Source organism: Thunnus albacares, chromosome 14 (genome assembly GCF_914725855.1).
Source record: "Thunnus albacares chromosome 14, fThuAlb1.1, whole genome shotgun sequence".
In the NCBI taxonomy this organism is placed as follows: Eukaryota; Metazoa; Chordata; class Actinopteri; order Scombriformes; family Scombridae; genus Thunnus; species Thunnus albacares.
The window spans coordinates 14,393,573-14,408,248 of NC_058119.1; the positions used below are offsets into that span (position 1 = coordinate 14,393,573).

General features: G+C 38.5%; 1 protein-coding gene and 1 long non-coding RNA gene across 3 annotated transcripts in view; both read left to right on the top strand.

Moving 5' to 3' along the window:
- The window catches only part of LOC122996717 (Kv channel-interacting protein 2-like), a 108,737-nt gene that overhangs the window by 23,602 nt on the left and 70,459 nt on the right, over nt 1–14,676 (top strand). The window lies entirely within an intron of this gene.
- Nucleotides 9,587–13,058, top strand: LOC122996718. Of its 2 annotated transcripts, none has more exons than XR_006407074.1 (4): nt 9,587–10,283; nt 11,055–11,170; nt 11,780–11,854; nt 12,198–13,058. It is a non-coding gene; the product is annotated as an uncharacterized LOC122996718 (long non-coding RNA). The 2 variants fall into 2 exon arrangements; XR_006407075.1 differs by having other exon boundaries at nt 11,055–11,162.

The following is a 14,676-nucleotide window of genomic DNA, read 5'->3' on the forward strand; positions in this document are numbered from 1 at the left end:
GAGGGGGACTGTGGGTTTGTTACCCCTTTCACATTATGCATAGTGTTCTGACCCATTGTTAACATAAAAACAATGATTGGAGCAGCTTTAACAGCTTTAAACAGCTAAAAATATTGGACTTATATTTGCCATAAATAAGAATCCAACGTGACGAGAATGTTGCTCCATATCTGCTGTTGTGTGCTGACGTGTTGTGTCAGTGCGTCTGTTGTCAGCTTTTTTCAGCCTGTCTTCACAAGAAAAATGAAAGTATAGGTCTAAATTCACGCCAGCAAAAATAACCTATAGTTGCGTTCACACTGGCTGTAGTAATTACGACCCCAGGAAGTGATGCAGTTCAGATGATGTCAATATAAAGTGACTCGATAAGATGATTTTGCCTGATTAGGTGGATGGCTAGATAGTTAGATTGCAAAAAATGGACTTTGCTGCAGGGGACCACTGTTCACTTCCTGTTTCCAACAAAGAGTGTCATGTTTCCAACTATGAGTTGGGACATTTTTAAAAAAAACTTAATGTTTACTGTTGCCATGATGACAAAGGTTGCATAGCTTTAAAGGTATATACTATGCAGGATTTCACTAAAAAATAATGTATAGATTCATACAAAAGTAATCCCTCTCAATCATCACTTATGACCCACGATAAGTGTGTGGCCGTGTATTTATCTGCAGAGACCCTGCCCTCTGCCTGTAATTTATTATTTTCTTATTATTTTGCTGTGTTCGGGACACTTCCTGGCTGCAATCTTTGCCTTGTGGGTGTGTAGAACATAACTATTTTTTAACAGTGAGATCTAAGGCCACTAGATGGTGTAATGGTAACTCTAGGTTGCTATTTGCCGGCTGAATTTAAACCTATACTGTCGTTTAGTTATGAGGATGTGTTGGCTTTCTTGGGGATTGGGCTATTGCCCCCTAGTGACCAAAAGTTTCCTAATGGAATTTTAATTATTCAGCCTCAGTGTGTTCAAGCGGGTAGAACAGATTGCTTTATAAAAGCCCGACTTTTTACCAGAACTGAAGTTAGTAATTGGACTGTCTCTTAAGATTTTTTTCAGACACGCTTGCCAAGACCTGGCTAATTAAGCCCACACAAACCTCTGACAGTTTCTCATCACTTTTGCTGTACTGTGGCCATTTCTATTAAAATGGAGGCCCTAACAGGTAGTGGTGGTATTGCTGCTGACAATAATGCCCTTGTTTATGCTGCTCTCTGCGTCACTTTCAAATTACCTGAACACCTGAGGCAGCAGTTTTAATCCACTCGGACCTCTGTTTAATAAGCAGCATTCATTGCCTCTGTCTCTCAGCATTGCCACAGTTGGGGACTGTGTTGTGCAGTGTTGTTTAAAAGGCTGAAGTGTACCAGCCTCTTATATCTCTAAAAAACCAACAGGACTGTGTTTTTATTTATTTTCCTCCTAACTTTGGATCTCAAATGGCTGTTTGATTATTCAAGTGATTACTTTGCCTTATAAATATGCTCATCATGGTATTAATGTTCTCTCTGGTAATCGGTTTATTCAGCCTAAAAACTACCATCCAAACAACAACAGACACAAGCACAACAGCTGGCAAAAATTCAGCGTTCAATACTTTTACTGGCTGACACATCACACAATCTAATTCCATCTCTTGGGCTATTTCATGGCTCCATAACAAACTCGGAGATTATGACAGTGTCTGTTCTCAGAGCAAACACATGCATACTCATATGTGTGTGTATTTATGTTATCTCCATACTGAAGGTGTTTCCAGGCTTCTAATGTCTCTGAGGTGTTTTGCTCAGATAAAGGTCATCCCAACAATTAACCTTGTGTGACGAGTGGGGGAGCAATATAAACAACAGCACAGCGGTCTGTGGTACGAGGCAGACAGTCTGTGACTAAACAAACTCAGACATATTATGGAAAGTCACCCGGGCTTTGATTTCAGCTGAGGGTTGGGGTTCCTGACTCTGTCCACCATTTCCTTGAAACCTGCTTGAATCCAACGTACAGTAAACTTACCGAACAGAAGAGTTGTACTCATTACGAGCCCTGGAGAAAGGGCAATACAGCTGCAGCCACCAGCTTCGTGGCAGGTTGGCTTTGTTATTGAACACCTGCTGGGCTGTTACAAGGATCTGGCTTCCAGCTCTCTAGAGACTCTGGTAGGTGAAATCTGTCTGGGGTTAGTTAAGAGAAAAATGTGAAAATGAAAACACCTGGAGGTAATTTTACTGAAATATATATAAAAAAGTTTGATAGATAGAGATAGAGCTGATAACAGTTTTATCAGCTGCTTTTGTTATAATGAGATTAAAAATATTCTCACAATAGCTAATTCTTCATCTTCTGTTAAATGATTAGTGCTAAAGATTTTACATCCTCACATTTCTTAACAAAAATACACCTTACTCTTATAGGAGGTTAATTGAGGACATTGAGCCTATGCAGCAATCAAAACGGTGTCCTTATTCATAAACCAGCTCTGTCCCTCTCTGTGTTGCATGTATTTCAGTCCCCCACCACTATCCCAGCTCCATTCTCCACCACTTGACTCAAGACTCCCCACCGGGGCTCACACTCACACTCCCTCCTGAGCACTCTGCCAGGATCTGCTCCAGCCTCAGACCAAGCACACTCTGGAGTCTGCGTGAAAGCTCGCAATAAAATGATTTTGCATCTCATTCATGAGTGGTTGTGCTTTATTATGTGGTCCACGCAGACTATTGTGGGCCAAAGCCTTTGCCAAAATGAAGAAATACTGTTTAGTCTAAGGCTAACGTACTGGCAATTACCCCACATTCCGGCATTGCAACAAATTACAGTTTAACCATAACTTCAGTTATCCTTGATAACCTGACAATAAATATAATTTTAATGAGCTGCACTTGACAAGTGAAATAAGTGAAGTACTAAATCTAAGTGTGGAAATCAAGAGTGCTCAAAAACGGAGCAGCTTTTGGCATCAGGTTGGATGATTTTATGCTCATTCTTCTACAGTATACATAAATGATCTTCAAAGTTTGTTGAATATCGTGTGCTGTTGGTGTAGTTAAATGGAGACTGAAGATAAAGATAAAACTCAGGTTATGCATTTCAGGAAGAAGGAGGAGTTACAGTCCAAGTTTAAATCATTTTGGCTCAATGCCTCTGTCCTATACTGAATATTTCAAATACTTAGGATTTACTCTAGATGACCATCTTAGCTTTGAAGAAGGAATAAAAGCCTTATCAGACTCTGCAGGTAGGGCACTGGGAGCTGTCCTTAATAAGGTTAAGCTATGTAGGGATCTTGGTTATAAAACCTATACACAGTTGTATAAATCTTGTGTCTGTCCTATTTTAGATTATGGTGCAGGGGTCTGGGGTTATTATAAGCAAACAAAATGTGACACAGTTCAGAACAGAGCTGTGCACTGTTTTCTGGGTGTCCATAAAATGGCCCCAAAACCTGCAGTATGTGGTGATGGGAGCCATGTGGAGTGTGGCATAAGGGTGACATGTTGCAACTGTGGATTAATCAACATGCCCGTTAACAGACTTACCAACCAAATTTTCTATTGGGATTTTTCAAATAATTATTCTTGGACAAGGGAGCTTTCAAAAATATTTGTCAAGGCAGGTCTGGTCTTCAATATAAATATAGAAATAAATCTTGTAGTATTAGTCAAATTAAAACAATACTATTTGAAAATTATAAACAGAAATGATTGAAGAAATTTTATGTAAACCAGAACTGAGAACACACAGTCTGATTAAGTGTATTTACCATCCTGAGGACTATGTCACCATTAACCTGACCAGAGCACAGAGGTCCGTCTGTGCCCAGTTGAGATGTGGTATCTTGCCTCTGGTGGTGGAAATAGTACGCACTTTTTATTCTATTGTCCATTATTAATGTCTAAGGAACAGTGCTGTGTTGATATTTGACATTGATTGACATGTATGGAGGTGTATTATATTTGTTCTTTTGCTCTCATCATGTTATTGCTCTTGTTTGTTGCTTCTAGTATCTTGTAAGCCCATGTGGGCTGGGCACCCTCTGGTACATGACACTTAAATAAATTACCTTCTCTTACTTATAACACAACCGCACACAGATCGACTCAGGATACAGTATGCATATTTTTGCAATTGTTGAATAACCCTACTGCACCTCTAATCATATATAATCCTATTTATTTATTTGAAAATAAAGTTTTTTCAGTAACAGTTTTAATTGCAAATCTTGGGACAAACATAAGAAGACAACCTATAGTTCATGCCCAACATTTAGGGTTTTTGAGTCTGCTTAGGTTTTCTTTTGCTTTTTTTGTTTGATTTATGATGCAGCACTTGTTGGTTGGCACAGTGAGGTGACATATGACATGTTTATGTATAACTGAATAGTTTTTTTGTGAATAAACATACTCATATACAATATCATGAATTCCTGCAATTACTACTTGGACGGTCTCTTGTAACCCTGAAGTGGTGGGTTGTTCTTTTGACTGGACATGAAAATTAATTGATTCATTTATATATTTGTTCATATACATTAATTCCAGTGGCGATACAAGTTGTTGAAACTGGACACAAATTATGTTCCTGTTGCAGAAATCTTTCCTGACTGTTTCAATGAATATTTGTAGAGTTACTAATTTGATACTTACAGTATGCTGTTTCGTAATGGCAAAGCATTTCACACATCATCTGGATTTATAAGTACCTGCAGCTTTGAGAATGCCTACCATACATACACTGTCTTGGAAAGACAAAGCTGGTGTGTTTTGTCGCATGTACACGCTCTTTTCTTTATTGGTATCCCATCATTTCCTCCTACATTACACGACAGTATGCCTCACTATACAGTCAGTGTGCAGGAAGCAGCTACATGGGGAGTTAATCTCCAAACTAACGAGATGGCAAAGTCTGAGAAACACTGTCCCACACACAAAGTACAGTAGGTGGCAGAATGGGCTTTGTGCTCAAATGTCACGCTTCTACTCTTTCTTTCCTGCCTTTTAAATTATAATCTTTGTGACACCCAAATGGAGAACCGTACACCTACATACTGCATACGAAGAGCTTTTGTGATATCTGTGCTTGTCAGTGTTTCTTTTATTATAGTGCAACTCATATCTTTCGCATTGTTAAAACAACTTCAGTTTGTTAATATGAAAGACTTCCATTGTCAAGATCAAGGCAATAATGATCATGGGAAAGTAAACTTCTACAAATTGATTGGCTGCTTGTGTGTGTATGTATGTCATAGTCATTTTCTATAAGAGGAGGTTATTTTTTTTTACAATCAGTAATGCTCGCTGTCAGAAACATGACACTTATTCCCTCTGTACTGGATCTCTCTGCTTACTCCCTGAGCGTCTCCCTGCTGTCATCGTTCACCCACTCATTTTTATGTCTGGCTGGTGTGTTTGTGCACGGTGTTGTATGTGTGTGTTTGTTTAAGATTTGAGTGTATAGCCTTGGGTGCATGCCTGTTTGGATTGAACTAATCTCACTCGAGAGATACGGGAAATAATAGAAACTTCATTCAGGATTTATGAGCAACGCACAAACACACATTCACACCCACACACACACAGATACAAACACACGTGGTCTGATCCTGATAGCTGGTCAGTGTCTGAGTTGCTTTCCATTACTCTGGACTGCGAAAGCTGTCTATTTCTGTCTTTTGGAAAGCATGTTGTACTTAAATCAGAAACAGAAACACACGCAACACCAACCAGACGTCCACTTCAGAGTTAGAAGGCTTTCACTCCAGAACTAGAGCTTACAAACCTTTAAAGGCTTACCTTTAAATTTGTAGTATTTAGTATCATATTTAACACTATTTAAAAAATATAAGTAATACAGGGACGACATCTTTAACAAAATGCATGAATTACAATTTAAAAAATCTCAAATAATAATAAAATTAAATTCTCTTAATCTATTTTAGAGGGTCCAGGTATCATTGGATAATTCGTAATTCATTTGTAATTTATAAAACCAAAAAACGGTAAATCTGTTATTTGTTTCAAAACAAAAAACAAAAAAATGTTTTTGGTGTCAGAATCAAATAATGAAAATCAATCAAACAAATCAAAATCAATCAAAAACGGGCCGGGTTTTATTTGGTTTTTCGTTATTTGATTCTGACACCAAAAACGGCTTTCCATTTTTTGTTTTGAAACAAATAACAGATTTACCGTTTTTTGGTTTTTGAATTACAAATGAATTACGAATTATCTGATGATACCTGGACCTTAGAGCTAAAACTATCATTCAATTTACCGTTACCATTCAACTGAATGTAAGGATGAAAATCTTAAGCAGTTCTCTTAATTGATTGAGTTTCCGTAATAAAAAATGTTTTTTAACCACTGACATAAATTAGGGATTTAAAGAACAAATTAAGTAAACACCAAGTTACTTGAATTACAAATTATTATAATATAATAATAATAATAATAATAATAATATTAATATAATTGTTTGTTGAAGATTCAAGATTCAAGATCTTTTTTATTATCATTTTAAAATACAAGGTTGCACAACGAAATGTAGACTGTAGCCTCCCAATGCCACATACAAAAACCGAAACCACACAACTGCACCAACAAACAAGTCACAAAAACAAAACTATTTTTTATGTGGTAGTGCAGAGGATGAAGTGAGGAGTCTCACAGACTGAGGAAAGAAGCTGCTCTGTAGTCTGGTGGTATGACAGCAGATACTTCTGTATCTCTTTCCAGATGGCAGCAGGGTGAACAGGCTGTGGCTGGGGTATTGTCTTTTAGTATCCTTTGGGTAACTCCATCTCAATAAACAGTAAGAGGCACTATTTAGTGGTGCAACAGGGTACTACAGCAAATCTACAGTACATTTTCTGTTAGTTAGACCGCACATCCCTCACCTTCTGCATTATCAGTTAACAGGGGCAGATCTACCGGGGTGACAGCTGGGGTGGGGGGTATATATATATATATATATATATATATATATATATATATATATATATATATTTATATAGAAAAAAAAACTCCGATGTCCATGTGCAAATGAATGCAGCAAGAGATGACGCTCCCTGTAGACTCTTAGGTTCTATGAAAGCTGTGTATGCTGCCGCTAGCTGACACACACAACAACTGCTGATGGCTTTTTTCCCTGCTAAATGTGTGTAGGGCTGCCAACTTCCACTAGCAGAAATACAGAACGGCCGCAGATGGATAGTGGCGGGGTTGTTTTGTTGAAACATGTTTTGTTTAGTAACTCGTGTTTGATTGTGTGAGGGATGGATTAAACCTGTCTAAACCCAAATACTCAACGGTGCTTACAACTATCTGCAGCTACGAACATCTCTGAAACTGCTCATTCTGCAGACAAACATGTCCAAATTTCAGATCAATCATAGTAAGTGCAATGAAAGCACCCAGTTTTAAAAGCACTAAAATCACTCGCTCTAAGCCCCAAACAAAAAGCCACATTAGTCAACAAGGCAGTGACAGTTCATTCAAAGCTTACCTGAGAGTTTGTACTTTCACCACATTTTCAGATTGAAGCTCAGAGAAACCCTAACCCATTACTGGATAAACACTGGATATCTTGGATTGTTAGTAACATCGTATGGCTTCACAGAGTTTAAGTAACACAATTGGTGAATATTGTCTTTATATGTAAATCTCTATCTAGGAGCCAATTTAAACCAATAAAGAAAGCTTAGATTGACATAATTACTTATCGCTTTGGATCTCATTTATGACATCTGTTGGGAAACATTGAGGGGCTGCGGGAAGTTGAAACAGACAGCAAGTGAAAAACAACACACATTCACTCAAACCTCCAACAACATTCAGTGTTCAGTTGTATATCATTATTAATAATTATGATTATAGAAGGAAAAAAACAGTAGTTAAATCACTCTGAATCTTGTAGGAGACACTTATAAAAACATCACCAGTTGTTTTGGGGTTTTTTTCTACCAAAGAGGACACCCACTAATGAACAGTCTCCATGCCACCCTCTTGCCACCCCATGAATATTTCTCTAGATCCGCCCCTGTTGGTTAATATATTTTTAACAGATTAAGTTTAATGGCAATTATATAATCGATTAATAATTTACATCCCTAATTGAATGTATTCATTCTCATGGTCCAGAAAAGTCTTCGGGACCTCGATCAAATGTGATGATCGCCATCATTGTTCAAAGCCTCACCTTCACCATCCCTTCTATCCCTCTTATTCTTCTGAGTATGTATGTCCGGTATCCTGCAGTGACCTGTGCTGTGGTCATCTGTCCTTGGCCATCCCTTACAGTAAACATGTCACCTCAGCAGTATATAAATAGCAGTTGTTCCTGCAGCAACAGCTCTCCTTATCCATCCTTGTTTGGAGACTGTCAGAATATTTTGGTTCTCCCCTGAGGTAATCTGCCAATAAACAGACAGGGAAACTAACTGTCCTCTATCTATGCTAATATAGAGGCTGGATAAATCAACCATGTAAAACTCTCTGACATCCTCTGAGGATGCTTCTGTGTGTGTTCATGAGTGGGTGAGCTCCTTTTCTCACCACCTCCTGCCCCTCACTCTTTCTGTATGAATCAGAATGAATATTTCTCCTTATCCGGTAGAATATGAGAATGTGTCATTGAGACTATGGTTTTCTGCAGAGAGAAACAGACAGAGGTCATTTGTAAGTGTTGAAGAATTTAAGGAGTGAATAGTGAGTGGGGAGAAGCAGCAGGAGAGCAACAAACTGCTCAAATCATGCATTTAATTCACTGCATCATTTATCTTTGCAGCTCTTTGTGAATGCGCGTCGTTTTATTCACTGCCTCCCCTCAATTAAACCGTCTTATGACTCTCTCCAACTGCTTTTGCATTTTTTTCCATCATTCTCTTCCCTTGTCCTTGGCCATCCCTCCAAACTGTGTGTCAAGAGTTAAGAAGCAGAAAGAAAAAGGATAGGAGGGAGAAGATTGAGTCAGAGATAGTGGGTGTGTTGGGCAAAATTGGTTGGCAGAGATGGGTCGATAAGAGGAAGATGGATAAATGAACATAGGAGAGTAAAAAACCCAAAGCATCTTTTGAGCGCTGCAGGGGTAGAGTCCAGCCTTTTTCATGGGGAAAGTAGTTTTTTGGAGGCTTTTGGAATGGAAATGATTCTGCAGAGGAGTGCTTCACAATGAAGCCAGGAGACTTAGTGAATTGGGAACAATGGGCAGCACGGCTGCATTTAATAAAAACCAAACAATATATTATAGATAAAGGAAAGTTGTGAAGCCTTGAGAGTTTCTTTTTTTCCTCACTGCTGCCCTGCATGCCTCACCTCGTGCTGCTGCTTCTTCTTTGTCACCCGTGCAGAAAAAAGAGGAGGGTGAGCAGCAGGAGAGAAGAGCACAGGGTTTATATTGTAGAAGACAGGAGTAGAAGAGTGATGCAGAAAGGAGAATATAAAGAAGATGGATAAAGTAACAGAAAAACAACACATAATACGGTAAAACTGCACTAATCACCAGTTTGTAAAACTCTAAATATTAAATATTTTTTAAAAAAATTGATAGTCAAATATTTAGTCAACTTATCCATTGAAGCATTGAATTATTTTGCAGTGATGGAGACTGTAAATCACAATTAGCCACATGGATGTCATTAATTTATGTATGTGTCAGCATTAATAGAGGTGTGACAATCACCATTGAATTAATTAACTTTCCAAGGTACCATAAGCAAACTTGAAGGTACAAAGAAGCAGCTGCTTGAACTGTTGCATCAGTTACAGGCAATCCAAATTATGAATGTGGAAAGTTGAAATGGTAAAATCAATGACATACAATACTCACTAGAATACTGTGTAGACAATAGGGAACAGTGGTCACAAGAAGACGCAGGAGTTGCATTGTACATTAAGGTGTTTTTATTATTTTGTCCACACCGTATAGCAGAGAGGACAGAAGGAAAAGAGAAGTGATGAGAAACAATAACAGTCATTGTGGTGTTTGAATAAAACATACAGACCCACACATGTATGCACACACAAACACACATTTTTTCATTACCTCCTGCACGGTTTGACGAGACCTTTATAGAGTTGTTTGTTTCTTCGTCTCTGCGAAGCATCAAATACATGGGCCTGTCACGGAGGCTGATGAAAAGAGAAAGAGCTGTGCTCCTTCTCTTTGTGTTTTTGCAATTGAGCTGTTCTTTTCGTGTTTTCATACAGCTCAAGAAATCACCAGTGAGATCAAGGACGTGCAAAAGACTGGGCTAAAGTTGCCTGAGCAACAGCCCATTTGCCCTCTTTGGGTGAGCTGTTGTCGCTGCATAAATACGAGTATAGCCCATGATTGCTTAAGTTAAATTGCTATATCATCCACACTTTCATTACTTTTTGATAGGAATGCCTCCATGTGATGCAAAGTGATGCCCTATGCCCCATATCTTTTGACACTGTACCATTCACACTTGGTATTGTTGCTGTTGTGTGAGTTGTGGAAATGATTAACAACGAATGGTATAACCAATGGGTTGCCCTGTGAATAAAAATCTCCATATATGCCTCCTAACAATGCACAGCTTGTCATGTTTGCATCTCGTCACGCAATATTGCCTTATATTATGCTATAACATGAACCAATCTTAGCTAGCTAGCTGGCTAACATATAGACAGCAGGCTACATGCAAGATAACTCCGCAGTTCCGACCATTACATTAAGTGTGTGTTCTATACGGGGCTCTGGTGGTTTTGACTGTTGAATCATGCTAGATTAGATATTGTTTACAGTCAATATGAACCTATGTGTCGTGTGCGAACCAGCCAACCTAACGCCACGTTAGCTGGCCTCGGCAGGCCAAACGCCCACGTTAGCTTCTTTCTAGCTTGTGACATGAGCTGCTAGCTATGTTCTTGAACATACTTCATTCAGGTTGTGATGGATTTTCAACTAACAAGTAGATGTAGCGAGAAGTTGCCTTATTTTCCATTATGAGATGATAACTTGTAATGTTCAAATTGGTTAAAATGTAATGCATGTTCTTTTAGTTAGGCTATGTCATGTTAATTTCGGGTGCTTACAGAAGGCTACAATGCCTTCCAGAAGGAGGAAACTACAAGAGAGAGAAAGAGCTGAGGGAGGCAGCTAAGGGGAGCGCAACCTTGCAGAGCTGGATTCAGACAACCAGCAGGTCAGCAGGTGAAATGATAGATATGTCAAGCAACCATTTCCTACATAATTAATTTAATGTCAAGTAGGCCTATTTTCTCAGAAACTTTTTTAAAAGTTGGAAGCAGGCTAATAACTAACTAAAAATGAATATTTCAATCAATAAATCAATAAACACAGTAAATTATATCTGTGCATATTGTGACCAAGTTTCATCTTTAACATAATATTAAAGAGAGTGCTTTTCTGTAGGGGCTAACCCCAAAAGCTCCACTTCAGAGAGTGTTGAAAACCCAGGTGTTTAAGTAAAATAATTCTAATAGTTATAGTAAAATACGGGATGGTAAGGCCAGAAAACATGTTCATGAAATCCTGTATGGCATTTTGTAATTGTTCTGTATTCTAGTACATAGTTTTACATAAAGTGTTCATTTGTTTTAGTGCATTTTTTGCAGTGAGAGATGCAAGTTGACAATTCAGTCTGATGTTCAGAATTGAAATGATTAGAATCATTGAACCAGTAAAGTATATTTAAGATATTTGCTATTTTAAACAGTAGTTCTACCACGCCCAAGCAATTTTGAATGGAGAATGCTGCGGACAATGGTATTCTTAATTCTGATTCTAATTCCGTTTAAGATGATGCACAAACACAAGGCTCCAGACCAGAGAGTGAGGGAGAGCATGCTGAGCATCAGGAGACACATCAGACAGGTATATATGAGGGTGGTAATGGCCGAGTGTGAGAGAGTTAGCATAAAAGGGCCATGCCAGTAAGACTGGGATAAAGAGAAAGATAGATGCTTTGGACAGCGTTATTCTTAAAAGGTAATTTATGGAACTTATGCAGAATTATACCAAATCGTTTCTTTCAGAGACAGCTCCATCATTCAAATTTTCCGCAGAGCGTGCACATACCTTAATAGTGTGATAAGGAGCCTTCGGCACAACAATAATAATGCTTTCATTATTTGAACACTTACATTATTTGAACACTTATCAACAAGAATGTCTTTAAAAAGACCTCTAAAACATCCTCTGTAATTGTATTTGATAGATGGTGAGCCATGCGGACTTGGAGAGTAAAATATAAAAGACACAGACAGAAGCAGAAAGGGAGGACATCTAGACAGGAAGTGAGGATATGGAGATTGACAGGGAAGAGATGGAGAGGGAGGCAGCAACATCAGAGTCCATAAGGGCAAAAACGCCTACAGAAATACACATCTTTTACAATCAAATTGATAGATGGCAGTGTTAAGCTCAAGACGCAAAATCATATTGCTGCTCAAACTAGAACTGCAATAATGTATTAACTTACAACAACAGTGTGCAGTTTAAAAAAAAAAATCATTAATCTTTAAAATTTAAAACAATTTACAAATTTAAAATTGATTTGTGGTTAGTTAGATGACCATATTTACACCATTCAGGTACATTTTGGTGCTTTTTCAGGTTAGAGAAACAGCCTCTCAAAATGTCTGTCCATGTCCCTGAGTGACATAAGCAGTTGTTTAAATGTTGCTTGGCAGGTATCCTTGCTGATCATTTGCACTGTGTCCTTTACTTCAGTCAGAAAATAAACTCTGGTTAAGTTTATTGTTAAGAGTTTGAGTAATGGTGTGTAGATAACACAAAAGCACCAAGAGAATTGAATGAAATAAATCCAACAAATATGCTTTCTCTGTTTGCATCAATAAAATCAATGCTCAACTCTGAGTGAGTTTACCTGTAGCAATTCAGTATCTATGAATTACATATTAAAAGGATTGAACTACCACAATTAAAGTCACAGTACGTAGAATTTAGTGGTATCTAGTAGAATGGACTTTGCAGAAATGGAGTATAATATTCATAAGTATGTTTTAATTAGTATATAATCACCTGAAAATAAGAATTGTGTTTCCGTTACCTTAGAATGAGCCCTTTATATCTACAAAGGAAGCGGGTCCTCTTCCACAGGGCCCGGTATGTTACACTGTCATGTTTCTACAGTAGCCCAGAACGGACAAACCGAACACTGGCTCTAGAGAGAGCCTTGAACGTTTTTTGCAAGTTTCTGAAAATACTAAAAAAGCACTTACCATTTGTGTTGATCTAGGGAGTAGATTTTATATTCTCACATATAGGGAAAGGTTTTGGATCAAATGGGTTAATTAAAATCAAACACTTATCTGATTAAACGCGAACATTACTTACCCACAGGTACACTCTTAGTCTTGATCAATAACCATCATCATGGTATTGAAATTAGCTCCATGCATTTAATGTAGTCAATACTACACAGAAAAAAGCCATCAAAAGGCAAAACATTTAATTTTTTTTCAAACCTCTTACAAACTGAGAATTCAAACAAGCATTCTTTTTTAGTCCTCAATGATCACTTTGTGGAAACTTAGCAATCACTGTGATTCCAATACAGTGTTGTTCACTACCTGGAGTGGTTTTTCACCCACAGTATATACAGATAATGATATGTCCATGAGAGTGTTTAGAGATGTGTTTAACTGTTGAACATGAACCTCTCAAAAAAAGTCAACCACTCAGAACAGGTACAGTTATTTTGAAGAGAAGAGAAGAGAAAGAATCCCTACGAGAGATTGAGAGAACCAGAGCGTTAAAGTGTGTTAGAGAGTGAACCTAATCCAACCCACCCGCCCTCCTCCTCCTCCTCCTCCTCCCCCCCGTCACAGATCCATACCTGTCCGCCCACTGATCTCCCATGAGCCTTTGGGTGATTGTGTGAATTCAGCCAAGTCGGGCTCCTTTCTGCAGAGTTATGTTCAATTACCAAAGCAAGCACACACTCGTGTGAGAACATATATTGTAAACAAATGCTCACCTTAGCATGTACCCTCCACATGTGCACACACACGCACTTTCACATATCCCCTGTCCTCTGTGTCTTACATTACCGTTGTGTTTACAGTGAAGGAGGATAGATGAGCTGCTTGTTAGGAGAAAACGCACAGGCAACGAGTTTAGCGTCCTCAAGGAATCAATACAACTCAGCTTAACATAATTTTTTTGCTCTGAAAGATGTTTGTCTGTGTATTGTGCGTTTCTGTTTACATCGTCAGGTCTGTTTAATTGCTGCGGAGTCTGCTGAATGTCTAGTCTCTCATCACTGTGTTGTTATTGTGCGATGTAGTTCAACCCGCTTCACCTCTGGCTCCCTGCCCACATGGTGAGAGGAGCAGAAACACAGAAAGAGTTACTGAGAAACAGAGAAAAAACTATTTTCCATTACTTCATTGTCCAGGATCTGTTTTAGATCCTGTGACCCCCCCTTCCAGCCATCATAGCAATGTCATTAGACAAAGGTGTCTTCTGCACCCTTCTGTGCGCGCACACACACACACACACATGCACGCATATTTACAGACATCCACTTAGCAGAAATAGTCAAGAGTGAAAGCACTTAAGAAGCACAAAGAGAGCGTGAGAGGGAACTCTGAAAATTGAGTGGAGAGAGAGGTGGAGAGTTCAGCGTCAGCCTCGCTGGATAGACAGATGGAGAGAGCTCCTTAAGGAAG